Here is a 24501-nt window from a genome sequence, read left to right as displayed (position 1 = left end):
CGCGGATCCTGAAGTGGCTAGAGAGTTGGAAATTGTCAAGTCTACTCCAGAAGCTGAAAACGACAACTATAAGGTTGAGCATGGTCTGCTTTACAGGAAGCATGGGGACCGGCTCCTTTTCGTCATGCCCAAGGCAATGCGGAAGAGCTTGTTGGTGACGGCGCATGACCTAAGCGGCCACCCAGCTATCGATCAGACGGTGAGTAACCTCCTCCAGGACTTCTGGTTCCCAAAGATGAGGCGTTATGTGAGACAGCACATCCACATGTGTTTCGAGTGCCTGCTGTCGAAGAACCCGAGGGGCAAAAGACCAAGGTTGTTGAACCCAATACCAGTGGGACAACGACCATTTGAGGTTGTGCACATGGACCATGTAGGGCCCTTTGTGACGACCCCTACCGGAAATAAGTATATTCTTGTTTTGGTGGACAATTTTACAAAATTTGTGGTCTTATTTGCAGTTAAGGGCACTACAGCTGAAGCATTGCTAACCTGTGTGGGCCAGTTTGTGGAAGCTTATGGCTTGCCTAAGAAGTTTATCACGGATCGCGGATCGTGTTACACTTCCAAGCTGTTCGAAGAGTATTGTCGAGACCAGGGCGTCCAGTTAGTGTTGGCCTCGTCGCGGCACCCGCGGGCAAATGGCCAAGTGAAAAGGGTGAATAGCGTTGTTATGGCTGAGTTAAGGACCGAGGGCAGTGAACCTGATGGTTGGGACCAGGACCTGCCGAGGATACAGCGTTACCTTAATAACAGTGAGAGCAAGGTGACGTCTAGGACGCCCTTCGAATTGTTGCACGGATATAGACACAGGTTCCGTCTTGGAACACTTAGATCTGTTTCTAAGGCAGCGGATGGGTGGACGATGCCAGAAGAGTTGTGGCGAGAAGCACGGGTGCAGATGGAGAGATCCAAGCAGAAGGTTAAGACTGCATTTGACAAACACCGTCATGACAACACTAGCTACTCTGTGGGAGAGGTAGTGGTCATGAAGCGATGCCCTACTGCCACGGGAGAATCCACTAAACTACAAGACCGTTATCGAGGTCCCCTGGTTGTGACTGAGAAGTTACCTGGTGATGTCTACCGAGTGGTTGAGTTGAACCAAGATAAAAAAGTCGGTTCGCCACCACTGCGCATGTTATACAACTTAAGTCGTAGAAGATGCACCACCAGACAGAAGACGACCGAGAAGAAGAGACAGCAGACGATCGAGTAGAAGAAGCTGAGGTGGAACCCAGAGAGGGAGCTATGGAAGTATTAAATGGTAGACCTATTAGGGAAAGGCGCCCTCCCTGCTGGGCTCGAGACTATGTATAAATTTTTCATTTTTTTTTTACCTCATCTATTTGATTAATATTCGTCCTTGTATAATTATGATTAAAATTGTTCCTGTATAATTATTATTAATATTACTCCTATAAAGTGTTGTTATGCATATTCTCAGAAGACAAGTTATAGAAATCTTTTTTTTTATATATATATTTAATTGATAACCTTGCTGTGATGGAATTAAAATCTGTGTTAAGTTTTATTGGCAGTTCCTAAGGTAATGCTACTGAAACGTATAGACTGTTAATGTTATTGTTAAACTGTTAAAACCTTTGAACTGTTACATTGTATTGTTATGAAAGATGATATGTTAAATTGTTAATTAGTTATACTATTTTTATTTAATCGGAATTTTGTTGTGGAATTGTTATTTCATATTATTATAAAAAAAATAAAAAATAAATGTAACTGTTGAGGACAACAGTCCTAAGCAGGAAGGCCGAGTGTAAACTCCTCTAGATAGCGTGGCGTATGTGCTTGGCACTATCTGGAAGAGACGTGGTTTTGATAATTAGTTGTGTTGTGACGCGCGTTGAGTAGCGACTGGTGACCTGCGCCGTCGCGAGGTTGACCCGAGTTTATTCATTTTGTTTTTTTTTACTCTTACATTGTTTTAATAAACTGTTTCTCTAAGCCGTTATTCGTCTTATGTTATTTCTCCACGTAGGGAAAGTTAACAGTAGGTATTGATCGGCGGTTCCGAGTTGCGTGCGAAAATCGTTTTCTGGGTCGAATTGCGTGCGTGGTTTTTTCATAACAGGGTTGAGTTGCGTGCGCGGTTTTTCTGTGACAGAGCCGAGTTGCGTGCGAGATACAGTGTATGCCGCACGGTGTGCCAGATTTATTTACACTAAATAATTAAAGAATACATTTATTCTTCGAATACAAATTATTAAAACAATATTAATTCAAGTGATAATACAATAAAATTATTAGGTATCTCGTAAAAACGATTATATTTAAATATTTTATATGAGTAGCAAAAAATGTAATTTAAAATTACTGTCAAAATATTATAAAAATAATAAAAAATAAAAAAAATAGGTTTGTTTATATATTATATATTTTGAGTTTTGTATTCAAACTAAAACCCAACTGGCAAATTTTTGTATGCCAACTTTTCAATAAATTCCAAACGAGTTAACATTTTATTTTGAAATTGATGCATATAGATATAGAATATAGATCGTTTAATATTATTTATCAAATTATCAGCTTATATATAATTGCCGAAAAATCCCATTCCCTGCATAGTACATATTACCATATGATAATATCCATATATAGCTATTATATCAGATACAGATATTACGATACCGGTTGTCTTTAAATAAAATATGCGCACGCAATTCAGCTCTGTCATGAAGAAACCACGCACGCAATTCAGCTGTGTCTCGAAAAAACCGCGCACGCAATTCGGTTGTTGTCAAACATAGTTCTTTTTTTCCGCCCGCAACTCGGATGCAGCCGTTTATATATATTAGTTAACTTTTTTACATACAAAATTATCTGATTTTCTATAGTGATATTTAGTGATTTTTCAATTGTATTATTATAGATTGTACACTATTACAAACAATTGACAGTGGTTCTCGAAACTGTAGTAATGCAGCAGTAGATAATGGTTAGTTTATAGCGTAATAGGTATATCAATATTTTTGTATGTAAAAAAATTAGCTAATATATATAACCATGGGCTTAGTAGATCTTATAAGGTCGTGAATATAACTTATTATAATATTCTTGTTTTTACTTTTTTTCCTGTCATTGGTATTGGACTTTGTAGATGTTTGTTCAATTTGTTCATAATTATGTGTAACCTTGCTTATAACTAGAAAGAACAAATAAATAAATAATAATATTATTATATATCCAATGATTGATTTCAAATAATTTGCATACACCTACAAGGAGAAACTTTATTTTCAATAATTGATGTTTCAAAAGATTCTTCATCTGACAGCATGTCAAAATTTATTTTGTTGTTGTCTGTAAATTAAAAGAAAAATGTATACAGCAGACATCTAAAGCTTATAATAACTTATAAAAATATATCACACTAATATAAGTAAATATATTTACATGATTTGTTTTTATCATCACAAAATTCAAGTTTTCTTGAAACTAAAAAGAAAATCAATTGAAATATTTAAACTATTTGCACACTTTGGTAGCTATAAATTGTTTATTGTTTAATATTGATATTTTGGAACATACCTGTACTGGAGATAACTTTTTTAGTTCATGAATCAATTGTTTTTAATGATATTTTATCAATAGATGCACTTCTTATGTGGTCTATATTAATCAAAGTCAAAGTTAAGTATCTATTTATCATTTTATATTAAGTTACCTTTAGCAGCAGCTTTTAGAGGGGATGGTGACCAACCACTAATTGAAACAGGTGACTTATCTACTGAAGGCTGCTTAGAAGCTGCAAAATGTTTATGGACTTCAGTCTCGCATTTCTTTTTATTATTTCCAGGGAAATGTAGAGACTTTTCGGGCAGATTATCAGGGGCAATATAATTTTCTATAAATCATTAATCATATATATAGTACTATAATTTATTTTAGTAATTAAAATGCAGATAGTATAAATCATATTAGGTATATTATATTGATATACATTAGAACACTATACAGGGTGATTCTTTTATCAAACAACACTCATTATTTCAAAAACTATTGATATAATCAAATTTTTTTTTTTTTAATTTTAGAACTATATTTTTTTAAATAATTTTACCCTTATATTTATCAGGTTAACCATTATCAACTTTTGATTTTAAAATGAAAACCTATACTTAAAATTTCATAAACTAAAAAGGCTATTTTTTCAATGAATTTTCACGTTTAAATTTTAATTTTTCGTTAATCCGTTTACAAGATATAGTCTCCCAAAGTTGGGTGGTTTTGGATGGTGTTTGTGTGTTATAGGTGTATGTTAGGTGGTATTTACACACAAACACCATATAAGGGTTGTTTGATAAAAGAATCACCCTGTATAGCTATTTCAATAGATAGTATATAGGTAACCTTGTAAAAATGGATTATATATTATTATCTTAATAAATAATATTAGTTTATTATTTACTATTATATTTACCTGAAAAAAACAGGTCATTCAATTGACGATCTAAGTTTTTTTGTCTTAGGTTTAATTTCATCTTCATCAAGATCGGAAATGAACATTGCCTTTTTAGCCTTTTGTTTTGCAATTGCTAAAGATTCTAAACAAAATTAAAAATCATATATTCACACATAAGATATTATAACTTATGTACATTATATTTGTAATTACACAATTATTACCTATTCCTGAGCTCATTACTCTTGCTTCTAAATACTCATATTCAATTGTATTTGGTATGCTACACTGCTCAATCAATCTTTTGGTATTGCGAGGTTTTTTTGGCCACGCGCAAGTACTATTTTTATCTGAATACTAAAATCTTAGAACAGCTGCTACATTATTATCTCCAAAAAAATGGACAACAGAAAATGTTGACATTTTTTCAATGTTTGGGAAAACTAAAAACTACTTAAGTTATTTAAATTTAAAAAAATAGTAGCAGGTATGGAAAATTAATTATATCAACTTTCAAGAAAATTTAGAATTTTAAAATATAAATAGCAGGAACAAATTAAAAATACTAATATCCTTTTAAAAAATTAAATGCTTAAAATATCAAAACATAATTTATAACACCTATTCAAGTTCAATCACTTATAGAGTAATAAAGTATTTCATCATATTATAATTATTGGTATTGAAAATAATTTAATTACAATATTTAAAATTAAGAACATATTTACAAAAAGACTAAATTATATAATACAGACAATTAATAACTACAATGTCTTAATTAAAGTACTAATTATTTGATGAATGTAAAATAGGAAAAGCAACTTTACCAAGACTATTGTTTAGAATAACATATTTTGAAAAATTACATGTTTCTATATCAATTGTATAAAGGTGATTAGACATACCTATTTTCATAATATTAATTGGTTTTTCATAAAACGGATGAATTGTGTTGAATGATTGAGCTACAAATACTTTTTTCTTACTACTTTTATGAACACATATATTAACAACTTTAAAAATATTAAGTTTGCCTCCAAAAGTATAACCTGTGTAACCATCAGAAAATGATTTTACATTAATTTTTATATTATTGTAACAATTATAATATGTTACATGATACCTAAATATATATATATGTACTACACGTCTACACACTTAACATTATGTACGATGAACTGCTGACCAATACAATAATATTAACACACACTCATAACTGTAAGACCTATGGTCAATACACACCATGTATGAAGTAAGTTAGTTCACGGTGTACCTTAGACCTCAACACTCAACAAACATCGAACTCCGTATAACTACGATACAGTCAGATAGTTGGATAGAATATAATTTATATAGCTTGTGAGTATTATTATTTGTAAGTGTTTAATCTATAATAAAACTTAATGATAACTGAAACGGAATCCTAGTTATTTAAATATATTTAAGATCCTGTTATATATATATATATATATATCTACCCCTGGCTACAGTAATTATATCTATAGAGTCCTACGACTCTCACTGGATATCTTATATTTAACTGGTCGTTCCCCCGACCACGTTACATTATCTTTTATAGCAATTTTAAATTCCAGTTTTTTGCAGTCTTCGGGCAATGGTCCACCACTATATATCTTTAAATATTTTATATTGATACTAGACCTAGACCTTGCATTCAATTCATACTCTCCAAACATTTGAAATTCATGGTATCGTTTTACAACCTGCTCCAATGGTTTCTCATGTTTTCATATCATTGTTTTAGAGTTTTCATAAAGTTTTCAAATGGAAAACATGAGCAACTATCGAGGGAACCAAACTTTTTATAGTCATCAACAATGTGCAATTCAATTCACGTGCACGTCGTGATTAATATTGCTTCGTATTATTTAATTATTTCCTTATGTAATAGTTATCCGTTTTTTTGTGATTTTTATTCCAGTATAACTATAAAAGTGCGCTTATAGTCTTGTGTTGTTGTTGATGCTGTCTGCCTTCAATCTCTTCCCTTTTGGGCAGTTTTCCTTCGATACTTAAGGTACAGTTCCAGTTATTTTTATCTTATCTACCAATTACGGTTTGAACTTTGAGTTTTCTTGCTGGTGTGTGTCTGCCAGTTATCTCGGTTCTTATTACGGCACGTGTCAATGTCGACGGATCGTCTAATTTGGTTAAAGCTATCTGTACCGGGTGCATAATAATTTGCCTACCCACATCGTTACGGCGTTTGCTTGTTCTACCGCTTATTATTAGCAATAGGTACTACGTTTATTATGCTTCCAACTACTTATAATATAAATTATAATGATTTACCTTGATAAGTATGGCCAGTTAGTGATAAATAATATGATAAATGATCTTGGGATTTACAAGATTTATACTTATCATATGCCCTAATAATAGTTTCAATGCGTTCTGTTTCTCTAAGAGTCATTTTATTTTTTTCATTTTTAGAAATAATTGAATATATTTTTACATCTGTTTACGGACTGTGTTTCTAATAAGACTGTCAGCACTGAATAAATGGGTGGATGTGAGTAGTAAAATTGGCCATTGTATGTTCGATGAAAACTTTCTGCTGCATTTGTTGTTCTGTGATAAGTTATCACAGATAACATTATAATAATATTATAAAAATTATAAAAAATTATACAGTTTAAATAATAATTATAGAACCTACCTTGGATTTTTTTATGGTTCTTCAGCCCAAATTAGTGGTGGAAAAGGACAGTATTTGTCAATATAATTGTTTAAAACATAATCAGAAAATAAAAGTTGTAAATTAAATTTAAACTAAAATCATGTTTTCTGAATGTACATAATAAAATATTTTTTTTTTATAATCGATTATAGCGCTTATGCTGTCATAAGTGTAGTCCAAATTTCTTATTCATATTATATTTATATAAGAAACGTATTATAATCTAATCTTATAAACGACAATGACATAAACATTATCTTATCGTATAATAATATAGCTGAAACAAACTCATATACGTTTAATTCCTTATGTTGCGGAAACTGATCAAAAAAACGTCATTTTAACGCGCCACCGGGTGCCACCGTCGTATGCGTACCGCGCGCCAAAATCACTCAAGTGTGGCTCGGCCCTTAAAATAATATAGATTTTGTTTTCGGAATGGCAACGTTGCATTTAAAATTATACGGAATCGTGTATATATATATTAAATTTGCAGAATCGTGTATGTATATCAGTGGCTATTAAATTCAACACGATTCCGCAAATATTGCGGAATCGTTCTCCACCGGTACAGGCGTCTGACCGGCCTAAGTTTATTGTTGGTTCTGGTCTAATTACCTCCTCTGCCTTATCTGCTGCTCCAACTCAGAAATTCTCAAACCTGTTCGTCTCTCGGTTAAACCCTACGGCCACTGCTGATCTGCTTAAATCTAAATTTTTCTCCGAATTTAAAGACATCACAGTGACTCAGATGGTTACTAAGCATCCAACATATGCGTCGTTCAATATTCACCTGCCGCTAGATAAACTCCAAGATGTTCTTGAACCTTCATTTTGGCCCGACGGAGTTATTGTCAAGAGATTCTGGGGTCGTCTTCAGCCAGGTATGATATCAAATTCTAAAAACTCAAAAAACTAAGCCACCATGGCGTCCGTGGTCTTAGAACCAAATTACCGTGTTTTAAATGTAATGTGTCTTTGTTTAATTATATTTTTATTTGTTCATCTGAAACTTGGTTAACTGACAGTTTTTTTGATAATGAATTAGGTTTAATTAATTATGCTGTATTCAGATGTGATCGTAATAGTGATACTAGCAATTGTTATAGAGGTGGTGGTGCTCTCATTGCACTTCGTAACGATGTTGTTTGTGAGTTATTACCTACCACAGCCTATAATGTTGAGCATTTATTTGTTAGATTCCACGTACAAAATGTCACCTTTGTTGTCTGTTCCGTCTATATCCCTCCTAATAGCCCAATTCTCGTCTATGAGTCATTTATGTCAGCTGTCCAAGCTACTATCTCTCAATCCAGGTTGTATATTCATAATCTTGACAATGGTCAAACGACGATTATGGTCTAATCTATTGTTCATCTTCAGGCCCTAGAGTGCAATGTGTTCCCGAAATATTTGCTTTCAATAATGTTGTCCAGCTCAATGGGGTTTCAGATCATTGTGGGGGAATCCTTGATCTGGTGTTTTCCAACAACTGCAGCGTTTTAGTAGAAAATTCAGAAGTTGTATCGGTTCCTCGTGATCCATATCACCCTGCGCTTGTAATCAAATTTCCCTTTGGCCGGGACCATCCATTTCTTGACAACTCCCATAAATACTTTAATTTCCGTCGTGCATGCTATCCGGACATATGTTCTTTCCTTTTGTCCTTCAACTGGCTTGAAACTATTGTGTCTCTCGATGTGGATCAAGCAACCAATGCATTGTATGATGCTCTGCATTTCTGCGTTTTGAATTTTGTTCCTGAGGTCTGTTATAGTCCTTCTAAATTTTCATTGTGGTTTTCTAAAGACCTCAATCTATAGTTATTTCTAAAAAACGGGCGCATGCCAAGTATAAAGTTTCCCGTTGTCCCAGAGATTATAACGAGTTTTCTAATCTCCGGGCACGCTATAAATATGAATACAAAAGGTGCTATAAATCCTTCATAGCTCAAACTGAGTGTAAGCTAAAAACCAATCCTCGGTGTTTTTGGGACTTTGTCCTGAAAAATAAATCCATATACAGTTCATTTAGACAAAAAGATTGGTTAGGTTAGGTACAAAAATATTAAAAAACTTGTGCGGAAAAAAAGTGCTTCGATAAGGTAAGTGTGATCAGTATTTCAGTTCTGACAATTTATATCTTTCTTCATTATTGATAATTTTATTTTGTTTAATTCAAGACTGGAACGTCTAAAGACAGGCGGTGGGAATAATGAATCAATAGGTCTCAATGATATTGAACAAAAGGTAAAGGACATGATGCCACTCTCTGTTGACGGCATGCCTTCAATTTTTGATTGTGACGGTGAAATTGATGCCATGCCTTCTTCAGGTTATAATTATTATGACAATGAAGTAGATGGTATGATCATATTAATCATTTCCTGTATTTTCCTAAGGCTCAAATAATACCTACACTGATTTTTCAGACGATTTTGCAATGGTGGACAATAACGATGGTATTCATGGATTGTGACTGGTAAGATCAAATTACATTTAAATTGCATTTAAGGCTCTAAAATTACAATCTGTGGTTAAATGTAACAGACTCCAAACCCACCAAATTCGGTCTGTAATATAATCTGCTATTAGTTGGTTAAGTGGAATCGACTATTGTAATACTGGCCCTAATCGTAAGAATTTAATTAGGTAGAATTTTGTTTAATAAAATGTAAATATTTTTTTTTTTTCAGTTTTGCCCGATGAAGTTGAAATAGTCAAGTCTACTGACCAACTCAACCAGGTATGTTTACTACAGTTACTACAGTACCCTAACCCATAGATAACGTTTTTAAAAGTAGGCTATTACTTGGTTTAAATTTTAAAGTCTTAAGAATAAATAAATAAAAATGACTGGCCATAAGTGGCGACTCCACCTTACTCGCAAATTTCTATTTAATTGCAATTATTTTCTTAATTTTCAATATTGAAATTTCAATTATTCATCCAATAATTTTTAATTTTCTTATATATTATCTTTTAACTAAATATTTGGGCCACAAAAACAAACAAATTATAAAATAATCTTCTAGTTAAATCTAGCAAAATGTATGATTTAATTTAAATATTAATACCGAATATACCTAATGTGTAAAACAATTGAAATTTAATTTTTATGTTGTCATGGCTATGCAGATATGCTATCATTTTTTCCAGAACCAGCTATAAGGAAAGAAAACATTGCTATATAAGGTATTGCTACTTGTGAAACAAATGAGGCAGGAAGTAGCAGCAACCACTTTGGTATGTTAAAGTAAACTTGGCTTCAACAAAACATTATATGCATGTTTAATAGCCATTTTTTTTTTTTAAGATTGTATATTTTTACAATATCATAATACAGAAAGTTCATACTTCTAGGTATTATTAGGTATTATATACTTCATACTTTTAAGTGGTGGCAAAGCTTATTTTTAAATTTCCCTGACTTTTCTCTTATTAAAGGGTTAATTTATTACTTATTATAGTAAACACAAATTCAACTTATATAGGAAGTAATAACTAAACAATAAGTCTAGCATTGAAAATGAAATTAACCTTAATGTTAATATCCTAATATGAATAAATAGCAAGAGCAATATCGTTACAGCTGCACAGTCTAATAGTAAGATGTATTTATTTCAGATACAACTGTCAGTCAACGGAATATGGTGACTCCTCAATAACTTAAATCAAAAATTAGTACACCTCTCAGAACCCCTTTCAGTGAGTTAATATTACACATAATTTCCATAATATTGTTAGGTAACTTTTTTTTATTAGAGAATATACAATCTATACATAAAAGCATAATAAGAATATGTGCTACAAATCTACAATACATTTAGAAACATGAATAGGGTGATGGAAGAAACCATCCAGTGATCGAACTTCCTTTTGCTTATACATTAACATATTTTTTATTTAGGTATTGTTAATTAATATTGATAACTAGAAATAAGACGCTGTTGACTTCAGCATTTTTCTTCCTTTAGTTCTATACAATGCTAGCTTAGCCAAAAACTCATTTCAAACATCCCTGATTCAGAATATCTGAATTTAGTTTTGCATTTTCAGTTAGTTTTACTACATTTTTTCATATTCTATATAATTTTGGAATTTTTTAAAATAATACTGTACTATTGTTGAAGAGCTATTGTTATGATATGATTTACTGCATAAATGAAAGACAATAATTCATCAAACCATAACTATATACATAGGTATTCATTTTAAACTTATTTTTTCAATTTTTACTTTTTAGGTCATTTAAGCATTTTTTTGGTATGTTTTTAGGTCATCGACATCCTTATTTTGCGAGGTTAAATTCTGTTATCATTCTTATATGAAATTAATGAAATTTTACACATATGTTTTCAGGAAAAAAGAAGAATCGTACTGCCGAGTCAACAAATTTATTGCAGCATAAAGACCAGCTAGTGGCATTACATAAGAAATGCTTAGAGCAGGAGGTTGTAATAAACGAAGTGAAGAAGAGGAACATACTTTTGGAAGAGAAAAAATTGAAGCTGGAGATACAACTTCTCCAAAAACAATTGCAAATGTAATTTTTGTTATTCATAAATTTTGTTAATTATAAATGTTTATTAAATTAAAATAAAGTACTATTCTAGTTTATTCTCACTGTAAATTGTCAAAGTGATCATTCACCAGCCTATCTCTTTCTTGTCTACCCCTTGTTCCTGTCAAATTAACAATGTGATCTTCTCTATGGTTAGCATCATTATTTCTATGGTTTTCTTCCATCGGCTCATCATCTGGAAGTTCGTCATGCATTTCAATACAAACATTATGTAGATCAGCACATGCAACTATTATTGCTTGTGTATTTTTCAAGTCTACTGTTAATCCTTTACTGAGAACAGGGAATCTCCTTTACATAACACCAAAACATCTACAACATTGCAATGAATAAACTTAATTTAAGAGAATAATTTAATATAGAAGTTATCCTTTTTATTTATCACAATTTATTTTTACACAATTAAATTTATTAAAACATTAATTTAAAAACTAATTAAATTCAAAAATGTCTTTTACCTACCTATAAATAGCTGAAAACGAGTCGAAATATTTTGAAAATTGTATGGTGTATAGTGCTTATTTTCACATCAGTGAAACTTCCATTTATTATTTTACCTACATAGTATACATTTTTGCTCCTCACCAAAAATTAGTTCAACACACCACTGAATTATGCTATAGAACTTGTTAATTAATAATAAACAAAAATATGAAGGTATAGTAATATAGTTATATACTTATATAAGTTACATTTTATAAAAAGGTATTTCAATTTATATGTGACAAATGAAAATAAGGTATAGTTATACATTTAGAGTAAGTGTGTTAAATTTTAAATTTTGTGATACAACTCATGTACTTTTGTGTATAGTTTTCCTATTATTTATATTTTAGGACTTGTTAACTATTAGTTACAATTTAAACCCTAAAATTCAACATGACTAATATAATGGTTACTTATAATGGGGTCAAAAAGAAAATATAAAACAATAAACATTTAAAATGTTACATTTTCATAACAATTTTAAAAAGGCCAAACATTTTCTGGAAAATGACTTTTATTGACCCAAGCCACAGATTTTACCCAGTCATCCCTATCTAAGCAATATTTACCTTTCAATTACATTTCTTGTCCTGATGTGGCTCTCATTATAAAATTGCTGGCTTCGCGTGGTAGGGTTGAGAAGAGGAGTCATAAGGTAGGGCTTAACTTCATAGCCAACGTCACTTAACAGGTAACCTTTTATGACTCCTGTTTCAAATTTATGTTTAATATTCGAGTTATCAAAAATTATTTGATCATGGCATGATCCTGGCCATCGCGCCACTATGTCCATAATTTTGAGCCATGGGTTACAAATGCATTGGGTATTTATAGAAAACCAACATTTCCGGTTTCTAAAAATTTCTGCATTATCTCCACCTTAAAAAATTATGACAAACCGTGGTTAAATAAAACAGAACATAGGTAGCTGATGGCAATAGTATTTATATGTAATGCCTACCTGGTGACTGAATTTTTATGTGGGTGTAATCAACAGCTCCTACTACCCTTGGAAATCTACTGAGTCTGTAAAATCCATTGACTACCCTCTTTTCATCAATTTCATTAGTTGGGAATGAAATTAAATTTGGCCTTTGCCTCGCTATGGCTCTGCAAACTTGGTGAACGTAACGACAGGCTGATGATTCACTGACTCCAAGTCGTTGCATCGCAATAACTTCGTCATCATTCCTGTTGTCGTCATCAAATATTATTCTACGGTACATCATTCGTATTAAAACGAAAAACAAAAAAAATACACAATAGATGGAATTAAACAAAAACGAACAGACACTTTTCAATTTTGATTACGTTTTTGAATTATAATATTATACAACACCCACTATCACTGAACTGTATACTGTTCAGTGCCCACTATCAATGGTTGTTTATATCACGGTAAACCGTGATTGTAACTAGAGTTACCTCTTAACACTCAGAAATATTGGGGGTTAAAATCTGGGAGTTAATATTTTCATTAACTTGGAGTTATCACCTAACCCGAGGTCGTAAAATACGTTTTTCTCGCTAACTCCGAGTTACCAGTTACTCCCACTTTAACTCTAGATGGTGAAACCGGCCATTAATATCCGTTGTTTCAAACAAAATGCGGGAACTTGGACGTTTTTTAATTGAGATGCGAAAATCTGTAAAAACGTGCCAATCACTGATAGATTGCTTGAAACCTGAACTGTTTGACAATATTATTAGTAGTACAAAATTTACTTCAGGATATGACGCTACCAACGATACATTTAAATCATCTTCCTTGGTGTTGAAAATAGGAACTAAGTACATTGAAGCAATGCTGTGAAATAACCGAATATTAATTACTAAAAAAAATCAAAAAATCTCTGCATTTCTGAAAATACCGATACAATAATTTCAAATATTAAAATTGTGAATAATTTAATAGAAAAACAGTGGTCATATGAGTGATCGACTAATGCTTCAAAAGAACTGTACCAGCGAAAGTGGAATAAACCAGCTTTATTACCATTGACTTCGGACATAACATTTTTTAAAGATTATTTGTTAAATATGCAGATTATACTTTTAAGCAAATTAAAAAAAGATCCACTAAATATAATTGCATTTAAAGAGTTACAAGATACTGTACTTGCACAATTCATTTTATTAAATCGCAAACGAGCGGGAGAAGTACAAAGAATATTTTTAAGCACGTATTTAAATTGTTCAATTGAAACACCTCAAGAAGAAGTAAAGTCATCCCTGTCACCTGAGGAACGGGAACTTACAAAAAAAAATTAAAAGATTAGTAATACGTGGTAAACGAGGAAGAGGTGTGTCTATTTTATTCACGCCAAAAATTCAAAAATCTTTATCAATATTAATTTATGTTCGATCACATTTCTGTGGAAAAAACAATGAGTATTTGTTTTTTGTTCTAAATACTGAAAATAGTTGTATTCGGGCTTCAGAAGTGATGTGAAAATTGGCAATTGCAAGCGGAGCCAAAAATCCATCAGCATTGACGTCCACAAAATTATGTAAACAAGTTGTAACAGTAGCACAACTTTTAAATTTTAATGAAGGTGATGTGGAACAATTATCAAATTTTATGGGGCACTCCAAAGAAATCACAAATACACAAATCATTTTACAGATTGCCTGACAGTGCTGTATTCCAAATTGCAAAAGTAAGCAAATTTTTATTGATGATGGAAAAAGGTGAAGCTGACCAATATAGAGGGAAAAATTTTGACGAAATTGACGTCAATGTTAATGGGCTCGTCTCGGAAAATAGTGAGAATGAAGACACAGATATCAGTTACTCGGAAAATACCAAAGAAAGTCTACAAGTTTCAAACTCGGAAACAATCCAACCGACTGTTATACTTGATTCAACCCAGCTTAAAACTAAAAGATATGTAGTAGGTGAAAAAAAAATAAAAACAAATCAATCCAAGAAAACCAAATTTACGAGTCCTGAAAAAAAGTCACAAGATAAAAAAGAAAAAAATTTGAACGAGTACCTTGGACAGAAAACCAAAAGAAGTTAACTACATCACATTTTTAAAAACATAAAATGCTAAAAGAGCCTCCAAAAAAAGCAGAATGCGAAGAATTTATTAAAAAAAATAGTAAAATTATGACAGATAAATTATTTAATTGTACAAAATGATTTTAATATTTAATATCAGTATTTTGTTTATTATTTTTTTCAGGTAAAGATTGGCGTAAAGTAAAAACTTTTGTGTACAACATCTACAAATAATAAGTAATATCTAAATAATATTATATCATTTTATGTAATAATATTATTTTAAGTTTATTTAATTTTGTTATAATTTTAATACTTCATAAGAAGCTGCAATGACTCAAACATTAATATTTTACAATATTGTTTATTAAATACTTTTATTACTACTCAAAAATAAAAATTATATAATTTTAATTTGTTTTTAATTACATAAATAAATTAATTGAATTAATGATTATTAAATGTTTTCATAAGGTTATGTTTAATTTCTAGAAACTTAATTGCACACCGATACAGTCTGCAAATTATTATTAGAATCAAATCTGATTACAGGATAACACACAATTTTATTGACCATAGTTAAGAATAATACAAGTTGATGGCAACGTCGCATGGATCTCGTAGAGTCAATACTTTAAAATAATATACAGAAAAGGATCTCTGATAGTCAAGTAGATATGATGTTTAACTAAACATACACTGGATCTCACAAAGTCTACTACAATATAATTTTTAACACGAGTATGTTGGTGTATATAATAGGTAGGGTACATAAAAATATAGATTAAAAATTGTAGGTTTTAGTCCCATAAAATAATTCCTATTTAAAATCGTGGATCTCACAACGTCACTATTTACAAGTGGATCTCGCCGAGTACTACAAGTCTGTATGTATGTGTTTGTGTGTGTGTGTGGCCGTACTTATAGTACGTTAGGAGATCCGACGTATGGAAAACGAGCAGCGTTACGAGATCCGTTTTCGTTGTGAGATCCGAACATGTGGGTGGATCTCGCAACGTTTATACCATATATTGGTATTATATGTGCCCTTGAACGATTTCCAGCGAAAAACAACAGGATCTCGCAAAGACATATTTTTATAAATGTTGTGTGTTCTCCCGTGTATATTTTATTATGTACAATTGTATTTTGTCTATGTTCGCGTTTCATGTAGTAGATGTTGTGAGCTCCGTAACGTTTAATGAGAACGGCAACATTGCACTGTGTGTCCATAGTGTAGTATATGCACTTTACGAGATCCAATTTAATATATTTTATAATTTGTATAGTTTAGATAATTATTTTATGTACGATCTGCGAGCAGCAGTGTCAGAGTGCAATGTTTGTCACTGCACATTCGATAACTTGCGACGCGTGACGGCCTGTGTCTATTTACGTTACGAGTATAATATATAAATAGCAACATAATAATAATCATTACTTGTTATGATTTTTCTGGAATTATTTTAGAATAATAAATAAACTAACAATAATATGATAAGTGGGCATAATAGCTATACATTATTGTGCTTGTAATTTGAAATAATTTGTATTATGCATTTATCAGTACCTAGTTATTTATTTATTTATTATTAACAATACGGGCTGATGAGTTAATGTTTGGATATAATAAGAGGTTGTAATTGTCAAGAGCGGTTAATCAAAGCAACCCAGTAAACATGTCAATGTCTATTATATTCTATTTATGAGATCAAAATATCTATTTTTGATATATAATAGATGTCCTTTTTATGTTCCAAAATAAGTCTAAATGAGACAACTATTTAAAGTCTAAGTGAATATTGTTAATATACGTATTTAAGACTGTCTTTTATTGGTATACAAACTAGCATTTTAGATTACGTATATAAAATATCTATTATTTGTATAGGATATGATACATGATGACTAATTAATATAATTTAATTTAATATAATCTTTAATCTTCTTAAACTATAATCTTTATGTTAACCATTATTGACTAATAAGTCCACTTATTTACTATTATACAATTAGAGGTAAATGTACATATATTCACAAACAAAATTGAATACCTACACAAAATTAATTTATTTTAATAAGTATAAATAAATAATAATTAATAATTGAAAAAGCGTGCACTCCCATAAAATAAAATAAATAATATGTAAATAATATTATGATTAAACATGTTAAGTAAAAATTAAATTGTTGTGATAAAAGCTTTTAAGCTTTTTTTAATGATGTTTACAATAAAATTTACATATATATTTAGTCAAATTAAAAAAAAAAAACCGTTATAAATTAAAACACACTATTAGATTCTGAGCGGAGCGATGAATGTATTGATTTTACCATGATGTGTTTTTTTTTTGTGTCTGTCATCACGTTTTGGGGCAGTAAAAATGCTTCGATTTTTGACTTCAGTACCTCGTTCGATCAGAAAGTGAATCTAGTTGGTACTTTGGGGGGTCAAAACTAAAAAATTCTTAATACTTTTCTAAATAATTGAGAAAAACAAACTAAAAATTAAGGGAAAAACGGGAAATTTTACGCACACTCATTTTTCGACAAAATCGATTTTAGTTTTTGATGTAACTTTAAAAATAATGACCATAGATACATGACCTTTTCACCTAATGTTTATATAAGTATATTCTATCCACCATGCAATTTTCAAAAAATTTCAACTTAAGTTGAACTATTCATAGGCATTTCAAATTTTCGATCATTATTAGTTTTTTTTAATTAATATCGATAAAAATTTATTTGTTAGGCAGAAAAGCTTGAAAATTTAATACAAGGCTCTTAACATATTGTTACAATAGCAGTTGAAAAATAAAAGAAATACATAGTCACAATTTTTTTTTATAAGCATTCAAAGTTTGAATTTTGACAAAATACGTAAAAATCACAAAAATTCGAAAATTATTTTAAGCTAGAAATTCATAAAAAAATTCTTTTTTAAATCTAAGATTTGAAAATTGAATACAAGATTTCTTACAAGTTTGTCAATCTTTATCACAAATAAAAAGTCCACCAGAAATTCAAATTAAGTTTTTACGAGCGTTTGAAATTTAAATTTTTACAACATTGGATTTTCACTAAATTTCTTATTTAGTGATATTCTTATTTTGGTGTAACTTAACTTTAAAACAATTGTCCGCAGATACTTGAAATTTTAAGTGAATGTTTATATAGGCATTTCTAAATTTGATAAAATTTTCAAAATATTTTGATTAGTTTTGAGCTGTTTACTGATATCTTAATTTTTCAACTTTTTTAGTTTTTTTTTTCTATTAATGTCAATAAAATTTTAGTGGTTGGGTCAAAAAACTTCAAAATTTAATATAATGCTTCCAACATATTGTTTCAATTGCAGTTGAAAAATATTAAAAATACATAGCCATGATTTTTTTTATAAACATTAAAATTTCAAATTTTGATTAAATACGTATAAAAATTAGGCAATGTTCAAAATTATCTAAGATTTTTTTTTTTAATTTAAGATTTGAAAATTTAATACAAGGCTCCTAACATATTTTTACAATAGCAGTTGAAAAATAAAATAAATACATGGTTACATTTTTTTTTAAAAAGTTCAAATTTTGAATTTTGACAATAGAAATTCATAAAATTTCAAACTGTACAAAACTGTTCTCCACGGTTTGTTGGACGTTGTTGGAAAGGTCCCGCCATTTGTTGGAACTCTGTTTGTTTTATACGAATTTTTGAAAAAAGCCCCTCAGCCAACTTTTTTTTAAAGTTCCAAAAACAATCCAAAACTGTTGTAAACGGTTTTTTGAACGTTGTTGGAAAGGTCCCGCCGTTTGTTGAATTTTTTTGATAATTCTCATGTTTAAAAAATTTCAACAAATAAAATTTAATATAGTTATTTATTATACAATTAAATAAGGTATGAGTTTAAAATTAATTCCTAAACGTTTTTTATTTTTATTTTTATAATTGTCAATTACATTTTATTTGGTGGTCAAAAAGTCTGAAAATGTAATACAAGGTTCCTGATATATTGATAGAATAGCAGCTGAAAAATATTGAAAATACATAGACACGAATTTTTTTTATAAGAAATTAAAGTTCAAATTTTGACCAAAATTTATCAAAATTTTGAAAATTATCAACCATTGTAATTAAAAAATTATAAAATGTTCAGTTCTTATAATTAAGGGTTGAAAATTTCAAACAAAGATTCTCATAAATAATTCATACTGTAACCAAAAATCTTAAAAATATATAAATAAATTTATTTTTTACAGATATTTTAATTTTTAATTTGGACAAAATTACATATTTAAACCAAGAATAACGATTTTCGTGTAACTTAATTTTAAGAAATCTGTGTATACTTAACTCGAAGTTAACACATTGAATATGTAAACAAATTAACTTATTAAGTTAAAATTTAGTTTAAAAAAATTAACTAGTTATTTAACTTTGGTCTTAGTTAATATTAACTTAACTCGTTAATGTCCAGCCATGCTTTTAAATTCACTTAAAATCAATATCAAACTTTTTGTTTGTTAATTCGTTGGATAGTCAACTGAAAAGAAGCTGATTTTCTGTAAAAATTATTTGTATGTTATCATTTTTAAGTAGTAATACCAATTTAACCTTTATAATATAGTTATGTTGTAAGATTAAAATTTGTCAGAAGGCGTGTAGAGGAGTATATATTGGAGAGTATCTCATGGTATTTTAAAGATAACAGATAAAATGCGATTTCTAAAAAACCAATTGAACGTTCTATATTTATTTATGGTTGGCCGAGTGGTACCATATAGAACCGTTTTATATTGTTTTTGGAACTTTAAAAAAAAGTTGGCTGAGGGGCATTTTTCAAAAATTTGTATAATATAAACAGAGTTCCAACAAATGGCGGGACCTTTCCAACAACGTCCAACCAACCATATAGAACCGTTTTGGATAGCTTTTGGAACTTTTAAAAAAAGTTGGCCGGGGGCACTTTTTCAAAAATTCGTATAAATTAAATAGAGTTCCAACAAATGGTGGGACCATTCCAACAACGTCCAACAAACCGTTTACAACAGTTTTGGATAGTTTTTTGAACTTTTAAAAAAAGTTGGCTGAGGGGCATTTTTCAAAAATTTGTATTAAATAAACAGAGTTCCAACAAATGGCGGGACCTTTCCAACAACGTCCAACAAACCGTGTTAACAGTTTTGTACAGTTTGTTATGTGTTTGATTTAATGTTGGCTGTTAGTGTGAACTTAGCGGCGGTTTTGGAAAAATGTTTATAACTTCTTAATGACGGTCCAACAAATTGTAAAACCTTTCCAACAATGTCCAACAAACGACCAACAAAATTGTTGGATAGGTTTTATTGAAATTTGTTACATGAGCGCCGCTAAGTTCACGAACGTGTACATTTTGCCCCTATATGGAGTCCGTACGACGATCATAATTTATGTAGAAAAGATAAAATAAAAAGTTTTTGCGCTGGTCGGGGTGCTATTTTCGGCACCCCTAGCAAAGATGATGGTTTGATTTTTGATTTCATTTTATATCTGTTGAGTGTCGGTTTAATTATTGATTATGGTATTTTCGGTAGTGAGGTAACCGCGTCGTCCGGGCCGGTGAGATTACACCAGTATAATTGTACATTTATTAACGTTTTATCGGTTGCCAGAAAATGTTTTTCAAGTGGCAAAAGTGAGTATAAGTTTCTACTCATGATGGAGAAAGGAGATGATGAGAATTTTAGGGGAAAAAATTTAGACGACATTAATGTCGACGGATTAGTGTCTGATGAATGTTATGGTGAATACAGTGACATTAGCTATTCAGATGAACCAAAATACCAAGAACGTCCTGAGGGTAATGAAACACAAATTCAAGAACACATTAACAACTCAACTGAAACAGCACACGAGCATGAACAGTCTTCATCTAAAATATTAAATTCAAGTAAATTAATAAAAGAAAAACAAATTACTACAATATAAAAACTCTTGTCATCCATAAACGTCTTTCCAAAGTCGGAAAAAAAATCAAAATTTGACTGAGGAACAAAAAGAGACTACGAATAAATACTTTCAAAAACATATTTTATTGAGAAAACCACCAAAAAGGGAGAGTTTGAAAATTTCCTACTTGAAAATAAAATTCTAATGTCAGGTAATAAACTATTTAAAACTTTATTAAAAAGTAAAAACATTTGTATACAATATTTACAAAGATTTATAAAAAATATATACCTATACTTGTATTGTTTTTAATTTTTTACTAATTATTTTAAGGAAAGACAAAAATATTATGAAAAGTGTTTTTATGTTTAAAGCTATTTTTGTTTTCTGTTTTACTGAATATATTGTTAATAAAACGATATTCATTAATTATTACATAATTAGTTGATACATTATACTATTAATAATATTAATACATAATTAATTGTTAAATTATCATGATACAAAAATAAACATAAAAATCTGTCAATTGCAATTTTAGCCAGCAGTTCACTCCTCAGATAAAAAATCAATTACACTCATTTATCTAACTAATATCAATCAACTTATTTTATGAATTTTTATGTAAAAGTATAAATTGCAATATTAATTAATATGTAAGTCGCTAATATCACATTATTTTATCTTATCTTATTTTTGTATACAAGTGTACAAGTATATGAATTGAGAAGACGGCAACATCGCATGGATCTCATAAAGTTGATACTTTAAAATAATATACATTTAAGGATCTCGTAATGTGGTGTAGATATAGTGACTAAGCTTAATACACACTGGATCTCACAACGTCTACTTTAGTATAATTTTAACACGAGTATGTTGGTGAATATAATGAGTATATTATATCCAAATGTATTTTTAAAATTTCATAAAATTTTAGGGTGGTTTTGAGAGGTCAACTTTAAAAATTCAAACGGAAGCCTATACTTTTTTTGCAATCTTAATGTAAAGGATTTTTTTAAATACATTTTAGTGAATGAACAACATTAATTAAACTCTATGCTTGAGAGCTATTCAAAATTTTTAGAAATTGCATTTTTAATTTTTAACCACACCACGCGCGCCGACAGATAGCATCATAGACCTTATACCATTGATTATAGAATAGACAGATAGCCCATGCAATGTTAATATTTAGTGACCATGCGTAGGATGCAACCACTATGGAGCGCTAGTGTAGTTGGGATGCAAGGAGGTGGTACCTCCATCATAGATGTTTGCCATGGATATGCGGGGAAGGGAAGAGGTGGCTTATCGCGAAGTGCCGATCTAAAAATAGAGTAATAATAAGAAACTGAAGATATACTGAAATGATTGGAAATAATAATTTTATTATATTATCATTTATTACTATCTTGTTCATTGTGGAGCAACTGCCTTCCGAATTTTCTTGTTTTTTGAGTTTTAAGTTGCATTTGCATTTACAATTAAAAATTCTTAAACATGTCTGGAAACAAGTGCCAATATTTAAATTGTGGAAAATCAAAGAAAATGTTTCCAAATTTAAAAATGTATCGTTTTCCAAAATATGATAGAAAAGAAGTATGGATAATATATTCAGGTGAGTAATTAATTTTAAATTTAAATTTTTCTGTACCATTGCGAATATTTATAATTTTTTTTACACATATTTTTTTATATCTACACAGGAAACACAAGTTTGTTTTCTGTTGATCCAGATAAACTCCATAATAGGTAAATTTGTCAAGAACATTTCCCACCCGAAAGCTTTGTACAAAATTTTACTCAAAATCGTTTGATAGATACTGCTATTCCCTATAATTATCAATCTAAAACACAGCCATCTACATCATCAGGCATTAACAAAAATGATGAATCTCAGCAGGAGTATAATATAATGTCAACCCCAACTAAAACATATACACACTCAAAACCAGACATGGTAGAGTTAGTTTTTCCGAGCCCTTCAACTTTTTCTACACCTCAAAAAATTAAAATAACAAATATAATTGACATGCCTAGCCCAAATTTAAAAAGGAAATATGATTTGATAGAAATAGATACACCTAGAAAAATCAATTTAAAACTAAAATTAAAACTAAAAAACAAATTAATTTATAATAAAATAACTCAAATTTCAAAATTAAAAAAAAAGAGTTAAAACTTTTAAAACACATAATAATGCTAAGAATTCAATAAATATGCATAACTTTCCATCAATTAATTCTAAGGCAATGGTAACGATGCAATTAAAAGATAGGAGTCATCCGTGGAAATTAAATGAAAAAAATTTAGCTTTAAACTTATATTATAAATCACCAACAGCATATAAATTTTTACGTTCACAAAAAGTTAATTTACCTGGGCCATCAACTATTCGTCGTTGGATTGGTAAATCAAAATTCTTACCAGGTTTTAGTAAATTATTTTTCAGTCATATACAAAAAAATTTGAGTCATCTGATTATAAAGAAAAAGCTTGCACTGTTTGTTTTGATGAAATGTATATAAAAGAATTTATAGAATATTCCAAAGAATTTGATTTTATTGAAGGTTTTGAAGATTTAGGTCATTATGGGAGGACCAATAAAAGTGCTAACTGTGTTTTAGTATTTATGGCTCGAGGTATTTACTCTACATGGAAATTTCCAATTGCATATTTTCTTGTTCATTCTGGAGTTAACAAAACAATTTTAAAAAATTTAATAATTTATGTTTTACAAAAGTTATTTGAGGTTGGGTTGTGTCCCAAAATTATAGTTTGCGATCAAGGCACAAACAACCAAAGCACTTTAAAATCATTAAATATTTCAGAATATAATCCATTTTTTTTTATCAACAACAATAAAATTTTTTCTTTGTTTGATGTTCCTCATTTACTTAAAAGTATTAGAAATAATTTAATTAATGCTTGTTATATAAAAGATAATAAAATAATCTCATTTGATGATATAAAAAAACATATGAGTTGAACAAACAAAAACATAAAAGTAAGTCTCTCATCAAAATAACAGATGCACATATTTACCCTAATTCTTTTCAAAAAATGCGTGTTAAATTAGCAGTACAATTATTAAGCAATTCCATGGCCGCAGCAATCCGAACTTGTATACAAACAGGACAACTTCAAAGTAACACTTCATCAAATACTGCAGATTTTATTGAGTTTATTAATCATTTATTTGATTGTCTTTTTTTTTTTTTTTTTAATAGATACAATAAGATGTTCCTAGCCTTGGCTATCTACATCTATTGATATTACAATGGATGGTACATTTTTAACAATTTTAACATGATTATTAATTTATATAAAATTCAAATAGTATGATGAATTTGCTATCTAGTATAATATGTACAT

The 24501-nt window shown here is 29.9% G+C and overlaps 1 long non-coding RNA gene and 1 pseudogene across 1 annotated transcript; one reads left to right on the top strand and one right to left on the bottom strand.

Annotated features, from left to right (window-relative positions):
- Positions 1–3005: 3005 nt before the first annotated feature.
- LOC107172049 (uncharacterized) lies at positions 3006–4663 on the bottom strand (annotated as a pseudogene).
- Positions 4664–9189: 4526 nt separating this feature from the next.
- On the top strand, positions 9190–11622 carry LOC149054046 (uncharacterized). The gene is made up of 6 exons (XR_016192369.1): positions 9190–9488; positions 9556–9605; positions 9820–9869; positions 10262–10369; positions 10751–10831; positions 11486–11622. It is a non-coding gene; the product is annotated as an uncharacterized LOC149054046 (long non-coding RNA).
- Positions 11623–24501: the final 12879 nt, after the last annotated feature.

This window comes from Diuraphis noxia, unplaced genomic scaffold (genome assembly GCF_037042655.1).
Source record: "Diuraphis noxia isolate RWA-SAM2 unplaced genomic scaffold, SU_Dnox_SAM2 contig0013, whole genome shotgun sequence".
NCBI classification, from domain to species: Eukaryota; Metazoa; Arthropoda; class Insecta; order Hemiptera; family Aphididae; genus Diuraphis; species Diuraphis noxia.
The sequence above is the reverse complement of the archived record's forward strand: the minus strand, read 5'-3'. Positions and strand labels throughout refer to the sequence as shown.